Source organism: Lytechinus pictus, chromosome 4 (genome assembly GCF_037042905.1).
Source record: "Lytechinus pictus isolate F3 Inbred chromosome 4, Lp3.0, whole genome shotgun sequence".
Taxonomy (NCBI): Eukaryota; Metazoa; Echinodermata; class Echinoidea; order Temnopleuroida; family Toxopneustidae; genus Lytechinus; species Lytechinus pictus.
The window spans coordinates 9,600,038-9,610,948 of NC_087248.1; positions in this window are offsets into that span (position 1 = coordinate 9,600,038).

Genomic DNA, 10,911 nt, shown 5'->3' on the forward strand with positions numbered 1-10,911 from the left:
GTGGGATCATGTCCCTCCGTTCAACCCGATGCCCCCTGTCCTTATGGTATCTCTGAACAAACAGGAGAAACTCTGAAACTGGTTCCCAAGTATCTACCACGTGATCATCTTGAATATGACGTCAGAACTCCAAAAGAACTGAGAGACAAAGTCAACCTGTACTGCACGCAGCCAGGTAATCGACAACTCAACGGTGTAACTCATCAATCTTTTTAATTAAAGAAGGGGGTGATTCGCCCACATTCAGACATCTTCATTATCGTATATATCGTATATCATCGTATATATTTCTATATAATATATCCCTCTTTAACTTGTAGACCTAGTCCTTGCTGAGGTTTTACTAATCTAGATCAATTCTAACGCTGCCGAACCTAGTTCAACGTTCATGACGTTTGGGAACATATCGAGCATGAGCATTCGCAGTTCTCCCCATGAAAGTATATCGAAAAATATACGGAGATAGAAGAAAACTATATGGAGCTATTTGCAGCGATTACAGTTTGTCACATGATCACGAATAGACAAATCGTCACTTATCTTGAATACTCATGAAAATTCATAAGACGGATATATATATATATATATGTGTGTGGGGGGGGGTGTGCGTGTGTGTGTGTGAGGGTGCGTGTGTGTGCATTTTAGGAGGGGTGGGGATCTTAACCAAGATCACAATAGCAGGATCTGTTGACAATGGACCCTGCCAATGATGATAATAAAAAGAATAATAATGACAATAATAAGAATAATGATACTAAAATGATAATAATAGTAATGATAAGGATCATCTGAAAAGGAATTATGGAAGTTGTCATCTTCATTATCATTATAAGATTGCTATTATCATCATCGCCGATTCATTATTATTTCTCTTGTTATCAATAATTTGTCTTCCTAATACTACTACTGTCATGACTGTGGGCATATTTTATCAGATATGGGAACAACAATCCGCTTGGTTCACACTTGGAGAGGTAAGCCCACATTTAAATGAACCAGACTGCCCACAATCCCTCGACAATTGTCATGATAATAATAAATTTATGTCATTATCTTTCAGCTTGCCACTCGCATACATGTCTCAATGGAGGTACCTGTGTGGAAGAGCTTGATGGATATAGCTGCGTGTGTGTGGCAGCCTACGAAGGAGTACACTGCGAGAGATGTATGTTCCCAATTTCCAAATCAATTCTCTGGCACTATCTAGTTAATATAAATAAAATAATGTTAATTTATTTCTTTATTTACTTATTTCATCAGTATATCTGAGTGGTCTTATCGCATTTGATTCAGACCCGCAGTACAATCTAATAGTGGGGCATCTTCCCAAGTGTGATATTTTTATTCAAACGAATTAGGGAATAATGGGACCTCACACGCCGTAGAAATGAAAATCGAACGGGGTCCGTATGTGTGCCTCCAAACTTAGCGTGGCGGTACAAATTGCTCGGTGCCTGGTGCATTCGCAAAATGAAAAAAAAAAGAGTCATCTGAAAGAATATAATTAAATCTTAAAAAGAAATCTATTCCTAGCTGCATAAAGGGCTGTTTGACTCTGGTAGTATAAAGCAGAGAAAATTTTCCCGCTGGTGCTACTAACCGGGCTATGTGTGGCATGATAGAACACTGTGCTACAAAGGTTTCCCCACAATCAAAATATGTTAATGCATGCCGATTGTGTTTCCATGTACTGACACCTCTAACACCCCTATTCGTCACCCCTTTTCCCCATTCACTTTTGTACACGTAAAGAATACTAGCAGGGGAGGGCGGGGTAAGTTGAACAGAGGGGCAAGATGATCCACCAGCCACAGGCCAACAATGAATGAGTCTGACATTGTGGTGCTGTCATGTATTGATGACCCATAGCATAACCCCTTACCCCATCACATTGCTTTCAACTTTGAAACAAAAAGTACTTTTTAGAGGGAAAATACAAATTTCAGTCAAGAAAGTAAAAAAGAGTGTGAAATAGATAATACACACAAACACACGTCTTTAAATTAAATAAAGACATAAGAACAACATTGTTAGTCCAGGTATGGATCTTCATTCTTGTCATAGTCTGTTTGATGGATGCATAAGAAATGTAAGGATACGAAATTATCGCATTAGGTTCGGACTGGGGTAAGTTGAGACCGACAACATGGGGCAAGTTGAGCCATGGTAATTCTTATGGTAATGTATTTATTTAAAAAAAAACCTATAAAATCCATTGATATGCAGGCTGAAAGGAGCAAATTTACATGACTGTCCTTTTCCTTTTAGAGGATGTTAGTATTTATAGAGAATGAGCAAGTGAAAAGACTTTAAATGAAAAAATTAGCATGCTGGTTCTTCCCCCATACATTTTGTACAAGTTTTTGTGGCTCAACTTACCCCAGAAGGTGGCTCAAACTTATTCCGCAGATGGGGCAAGTTGAGCCATTTGACATCTCTTTTTGCAAAGGTGACAATGACTTTCAGTGTGGGGGTAGGAAGTTATATATAGGTGAAAAATATTTCAAAAGAATTTAATTTTAAGGCAAGGTACTTATTTCTACAAGATTATAAATCATATAAATTCTAACATGCAAAAACTGTCACAACTTACCCCACCTTCCCCTATTCATTAGTGCATCATGTATTTTCATAAAAAAGAGGCGTGTTATTGAACATGTTCCATTGGCCATCAACGATGTTCGTTTCGCTGATTGGTCCCTTTTCATCATGTTCATTACGCGAAGAAAACGATAAACTTTTTTCTAAAAATAATAATGCTCGTTAAACTTTTAGCGAGAATTTTAGAAATGAGTAATTAATGATCTCTGAGGTATGGTTTTCGATCCTGGGATGTTTAAATGTATGAATCTGACAAATATTTGTTCTCAGTCATAACCAAGTTTGTGGCAGTAACAGGGTCGAACTTATTCGTTTTCAAGTCATCGTGGTTCGTCGTCGCTTGCTATATGGGCATAAACCGCCCGTTAACCGTAACCAGCCAGGCGGCTGGGCGGCCAGCCTTGCCCTTGGCATGCGCATCCCGCGCGCGCGCGCGGCCAGGCAAGGTCGGTAGATCGCTGGGCAAGACCCTGTTTAGTTTCCCATTCTTGCCCTCACACGAAGAAGCGTTGATGGCTAATAATGGATATTCAATAGCAATAAAATATCATAAAAGCCGAAGTTTGCCACGCCTCTTTTTGGTGCAAAATACATGAGACACTAATGAATATTCACTACTTTTTCAAAAGTGAATGGGGAAAAGGGTTGTCAGACATCGGGGTGTTAGTAAATGGAAACACCCATACCGATTCAAGCACAAGGCTCACAAAAGATTAGAAACCCAAATAGCTACTTATTATGTATCCGGCCCATACCTATAGGTTTGTAATGCATACCTTTTTAAAATGGCATCCGAATAAATTAACATCTGATTCCGTTACTTAAAAGGGCCTATATATGTGTTTTATCGTCTGGAATCTAACCTGATATTTAATTCGTGGGTTTCATTATTTGTTACAATGGTTGATGCATTCTTTTTTGTTTGAATCCTTCCATGGTTTAAAAGTATACAAGACCGAAAATCTTGGAATCATCATTGAAAATCATCATTGAAATATCAATACCTGTTTTTCTGTTTATTTTTTTAATATCAAATCAGATAATTTAGGTATATGTCCAGATGGATGGGTTTACGGGATGACCAAATGCTTTCTAATCGCTCAAGCCATATGGAGCTGGCAGAGTGCTAGATACTTCTGTTCAAATTTACCCGAGGTATCACTCGATAACGGGGAAAGGATTAAACCATCCCTGTTGTTCATAGAGAGCGATGAAGAGTTTGATCTTCTGGAACGCCATGTATCCGGCGGTTCACCTTGGATGAATTGTAACGACATTGACGTCGAGGGGACATGGGTGTGCATCAGGGACGGTCTGGGTACAACCAGTTCATATAGAAGTAAGTACTTTGGACATGTTAGAAGGGTTTTTCACTTGACCTACAATCGGTTGGTTAAATTCCGAGATAGTCCAATGGTCTCCTATCAACTGCCGTTTGGTATGCAGTGCACATCACTTCTTCTAATACACAATTTGTAAATCTCATAATCTTATATAGTCGAATGCCCATGCAGTTCTTTTGTATGTGTGATTGATATTTTACAGACGTATAACATATATGATTTATCTGGTGCCGGCCATTAACGTCACCATCCGAAAGACGTGACAAAGGCTCGGACCTCGAACCTCCGCATCAATTTGTAACTTCCCCACGTAGCTTGGATTACAGGCGCACGTCACAACTCCCAGTTTAGTTTCCACGTCGTTTACTTACATTATTTTTTCTTGTTTTTACTTTGTCAAAATTAAAATTTGGTTTGTACAAAGTTCATTTAACCATGTATACCAAGTGGTGTAAATCAAGTAGATATTATCCTTTCTCGTATTCATTTTTACAACATTTTTTCTTCAGTATCAGCTAGCAGCCCAATTAGATGGTCTCCAGCCAGCGCCCACAGAATGCGCTAGCGGACTTCTAAAACAAGACGGGCGGCATTCTGAACCCCTGCTACATAACTGCACTGGCTCCCTATTAGACACCGGATTACTTTTAAGCTACTTCTTTCGGTATACAAATCTCTTAATAACCCAGCCTTCACTGTTGCATCCTCGATGGACTAGAACAAACTCCATCTCACATTAAAACAATCCCCAACAACTGATTCATTCAAGAAGTCCAATAAAACTTTTTTTTCGTTTCAGGCAGCTGAGTTCGTAAATGATTCTGGTTTAACTCGGAAAGTGGACGACGCTTCACAATGTCATAACGCCCGGAGAGGGAGGTGGGGGGGGGGGGGGTTGTCACTAAACTTAATTCGCATTCAACAGTACGTATATCGTGGCTGAGATTCAGGAAGAAAAACAAACCAACATCAAAGTCAGAAAAAAGGGGCAGTTTCTGGAGTTAGAAATTTAAAAATGAGAAAAGGGGCATATTTCTAGGCTTATCATCACCCTTATCCTTGGTGGGGGTAAATTATCATTCCTTATTCTAACTGTCGTGCGATCCATTGCGAACGCGACGATTGGCCTTTCGTAACTATAATCGCAAATTTTTTTGGACCATTTAAAAATTTTCTACGATCAATACGATTGCCACAACCGATCTGATATGATCTGATACGATCTGATATGACCTGATACGATCCACGATTAAAAGCACAGTTTTAATCATGTTAATCGTGAAAGTGGGAACTAGGTATTCTCGTTTCAACTGTCCTGCGATCCAACACGAACGCCACCTGATCATGAGAATTTTTGAACCATTCAGTTTTTTTTCAGCGATCATTACGATTGCCACAACTAAAAAGATCTACGATGTAATAGGATCTGATACGATCACTACGATCTACAAAATCTAAGATCACCGTTTTAATCGTGGGGCAAATCGTGAAAATGGGAAACAGGTATAATACCTACAGGCGAAAAATACCTGAGTACCAATATTTTGTCAATGCTCCCACCCCTCCCACGTCCGTCTTTGTACCCCCTTTTTTTTGGGGGGGGGGTGGAGCCTGATAACATAGTGAGTCTAGATTTGTATTATTTCATGATATCCGTGACGATTCGGGGAACGGTTAGGGTCTGGTATTCCTAAGCAGATCCTGCTACGTTCTATAACCTATCTTCATTGAAACCCATGTCAGGGACGTAAAGAGACGAAGATTTTGAGGGGACAGAATATGGCATATTGGGCAAAACTTCTAAACAGTAGCAAGGGACGGAAAATATTGTTTTTAATTGAAAATCTATAATTTTGGGACAGAGTTTGACATAATATTTAGGAAATATCATATTTCTTCTTTCCTTTTCTTTCTTCCCCTTCCCCTTCTTTATTTCTTGGTCGTGGACGTTTTTTTTTTTTTGGGGGGGGTGGCAAGCGCCCCAACCCCCTTCCCCATCAATACGCCAGTGACGCATGGTATGACTGGGATCACGACTGTCTAAGCCGACACACACCAGCCGCAAGGGAATTATATGCACTTTATTTCTCATTATTTTCCAAGTAGCTTAATTGGAATTTGGTGTCCCCCAGCAATGAATTTCGGGATCCGCCGCTGGAGTTTATCATATCACCAGCTTTACGTCATCCAAAAATTTGTCACAAAATTTTTGCAATTATTTCTATAGTTTGTAATTACAAATGGGTACCAACTTCATATTGCCTGTGTAAAAGGTAGTGTTCTCCATGGAGAGTCAGGCAATCACTGTAAAATAATGATGACTTCGTGAAAGCAGGCAAACTTGGTGTCGTATAGGGATCACGCGCGTTAAAATAGTAACTAGTGTGTTAAAAATTGTACTGTTAAAAAGAAATGAAATTGAAGGGTTAAATGTTTACTACCAGTGCATAGGATATATCAGACATTCCATATCTGACCAGAATAGGGTAACTTTGCCAGCTCATTTTGAAAAAAAAATCGGCATTTATGAAGATCAAATTCACACCCAAAACAACTGTAAAGTACCCATAATTCTTCCGCCAGTCAAAGAATAGTTCCAAAGTCATCAATATTTCGTCCTAATTTGGGCAAAGGAAGTTCAGTAGTTGCCCTCCCTATAATCAGTGTTAGATGATCAATCATATACTAGTACATACACTTTTGTCAATTAGCAATATCAAATTTTTAAAAATTTGAATGGGTTGTGTCGAATTAATATCTTTTGCCTTCCTGTTGTAATTAGGCCTGTGGCACCTTCACACATTGACACATTTAAACGTTACATTAAAGCAGATACGAACCAATAGCACCATCTCGAGTCCTCAACTATTCATACCTGGCCAGTTTCCTGATCCATAATGCTAGTGTATTCTAGTAATATAGACACACTTGAATAACATGCTAATTTACTACTCAATACATTAAATTCCACAATAATTGTGTTACCAAGTAGCAAAACAATTACTTGTCCTCTCAAAACAGTTAAGTTTCTCTATACATATACAATTATAGGTCAATTTACTCTCTGTAGTATTAGTAGATATCTGAAAACGTATATTTTAAGACTATGTTTTTATAACACACAGTCAAAGAGAGACCACACACAGTTCACTCTTCCTTTAAGACACCTTTATTCAATTCTTCCTACTGTTAATTGTTCCTAAATCTATTATCAATATATTTGTACTTTTCTTTCTTTCTTTCACTCCACCTTTATTATTATTTACCTGTCGGCGTCATCCAACGCAAGAGGGCGCCGCGCACTTAGCCTCTGTGATACTAGTATTTCATCCCGAGAAAGTTGTTGTTGTTGTTGTTATTTTGAATAGGCAAACTAGTCAGTTTTGACTATTCTTGCCTTGTAAATTTGCTTTCCTTTTTTTTTCAAAGCAGAATAATTTCTTTGTTGAATCTATATCAGTTAGGAAATAAAGGAGAGAGGAAAGAAAAGTTCTTAGAAAATCGTGCAAGACCACCTCTCCTGCCCTGTATAGCACGTTATCCTGACAAGCCCGCTCGAGGTGCATTTCGAGGGCGTCTCAGGAGTAAGAAAGAATCGTTTATGTTCTTTTCTCTATTTTTTCAGATTGGAACAAAAATCAGCATGACAACCCCCGCTAAATTCAAGAGGGCGCCGCGCACTTAGCCTCTGTGATATTTCATCCCGAGAAAGAATCATTTATGTTATTTTCTCTATCTCTTTTCAGATTGGGACACAGGTGAACCTGACGATCCCAGCTCAGATTGTGGATCACTGTACATGGTAACAGGTGGAATGCACGATGCTGGATGCTCTTCTCCTAAGCCTACAGTTTGTCAAATCAACATTCCTTCATAAAATAAATCGACATTCTCTGATAGATCACGGGATATAATTTAGGACATACCGATTTGATCTAATTTAACATGTTATATCTGGACGTAATAAAGCGAAAGAGAGACTAAAAAGATTCGAGGGCCTTAAAGGGGTACTCCAGGCTGAAATAATATGATTTATGCATATCAAGAAAAATCAGACAAACAAAGCACTGAAAATTTGATCAAAATCGGACAAGAAATAACAAAGCTACATTTGTATTTTATGATATGAAATTAGGTTTATTCAATTTTTTCTACCAAGAACTAAAAAGATGGATTTACAACTGATTTGGGGCATTGTATATATATTGCTGCAATTTATTTCATTATAAGGGAGACATATCATTCACACAAGTGTGAACAAATGGAGCAATTGTGATTTCGTGTAGTAACGTAAGAAAAAGGAAAGTGGGGATGTGACATCATCAGCCCACCTAATGAATATTCCTGACGACGTGCATATAACCGTTTTCACAAAATATTGATAAACTTTAGAATTTAATAACTTTGTTATTTATCATTCGATTTTTATGAAAATGTTCAGCATTTTGCTTTGTGAATTTTACTCTATTTATTTAGATATAAATATTTTCAGCCCGGAGTACCCCTTTAACAGGTGTTTGTAAGACCAAGAACGGTCCTAGATAATCGTTAAAGGTCAAGTCCACCCCAGAAAATTATTGATTTGAATCGATAGAGAAAAATTAAACAAATATAACGCTGCAAATTTCATCGAAATCAGATGTAAAATAAGAAAGTTATGACATTTTCAAGTTTCGCTTATTTTTCACAAAACAGTTAAATGCACAACTCAGCGATATGCAAATCAGAGAGTCGATGATGTCCATCACTCACTATTTCTTTTGTTTTTTATTATTTGAATATTACAATATTTCAATTTTTACAGATTTGACAATAAGGACCAACGTAACTTAACCATAAACTGTTAAAATAATGGTAATTCCACATGTTCAGGGAGAAATAAAACTTTGTTTCACTTGACAAGGAGGAGAAAATTAGAATATTTCATTTTTCATATAATAAAATACAAAAGAAATAGTGAGTGGGTGACGTCATCAGCCTGCCAATTTGCATACTGCCCAGGATGTGCATATAACTGTTTTGTGAAATTAAGCGAAACTTAAAAAGGTCATAACTTTCTTATTTTACATCCGATTTTGATGAAATTTTCAGTGTTTTGCTTGTTGAATTTTTCTCCTTTTTTTCAAATCAACTTTTTGTTGGGGTGGACTTGTCCTTTAAAAATCTCTTCTGCTTGTTTTAAGTTCCAAATACAGGACAAAGGTTCCAATTTGTTTAGAATAGAGGAAATTCCTTCCTTCCTATTTCTCCTATCTTCCATTACCAATTATACGGCACAATCCTTTTTATTGCAACACAGGGATATTTTGATAGTGGGAAACATAAAATTAATTTGCAGCCTGCAAAATTGATGAAAATAATTATTGTTATGCAGCATGATTTGATTTTGATTTGATTTATTAATTACACGGTAAATAGCCCTCGATCAGCCAATGGCTGGTTTTCAAATGAGGCCGTGCAATATACAACCAATAGAAAGAATAACAAATCATAATAAAGTAAATTAAGTAAAACAAAAACCTATATACAAAACCAAAGAGGGAGGATGAAACAAAACAGAAACAAATTCAAAACAGAAAACAAAAACACAATTGTAACAAAATAAAAAAGTTGGGTAAAAAGGGATAATCAAGATTTTAGGACTTTTTCAATTTCAGATTCAAATGAATTAAGATTTGGTAAAAGGTAAAGTGCGAATACGTTCTGCCAATGAATTAAATCAAGTATGGCAAGATATAGGCTGCTATTTCGTGCAAAGTCTGTATTGGGTGTTTTTAAGTTTATTATATTGTTTGAGTTACGGAGTGTGTGGGTAGAATGTTGCTTAAGACTAATCCTATTACATATCAAATACGGTGAAAGCTTATTGAGTGACATAAATATTAATACAAGTGCTTGATTTTTCATCTAAGGACAATGATATTTTGTGAATTTCGTGACACACTGATGGGAGTAACGTAATACATAGAAAATCTAAATAATACTAAGCCCTAACTCTCAGCATTTGGTTATTTTTTGCCAGGCCAACCAAGATTTCGAATTTGCTTTTTACTCGTAATTGTATGAGATTTTTTTTTCTTGTGTGTGCATTAATCCATCACGCCTAGAACACACCACTGACAGCGCTATGCGCATCCACTTTGAATATATTAAATTATTCTCTTAGAAAATTGATATGACCTTGCATTAAAAACATTACCATAACTGTATTTCAGGGCGGAAGAGGTGTCAGTCTCCAATTATTTTTTTTATTTGTGAAAATGGAGGAGAGAATGAAGAAGATCATAAAAAGAGGGGTTATGTGTTCTATCTGTGTAAAACCATATTTTGAACGATAAAAATGACGTCATCTAAATATTATATTGCACTCCCAAGTCCGAACCGCTATACACCACGATGTCAGAATAAATTCATCAATTTTCAATTGTCTTTTATCATTCGGCACAAGAAGAAAGTTAGCTGGAAAAAAATGAAACATTCTTTTTCTCTTAATGAGTGTTAAACATATCTAAACAATATGATTTGGATCAAAATCTTCCTACGTTTATATTTATTTTCTTATACATTCTATTCATTTTCTTTTTGTTTTAGATTTCATTCATTCTCCGCAAAGCTGATTTGCGAAAATTGATTGAATCGTTTGAATTTGAATAGAAATTAAGAAGTTTGTACTTGATTTTGATTCCTATTGGTTTGATTAGGCCTATTTTAATTACGTATTTTTAGTGAAGGCAAACATTGTAAAGCCGAAGAGTCTCTGTAAGTTAGGAGAAATTTAACAAATGTGATCTGGTAATACAGCTAAAGCAGTCTTCTATGTAAGTTGTTATTGTTTGTAAGTATCTAATACTCAGGAATGAATAGTAAAAAAAAATCACGGTCATTAACAAGTCTAATGGTTAATTCCGAGTGATAAAAACTCAGACGACCCACAAATATCCCTAGTTACAATTCGTTATTTCGTTAT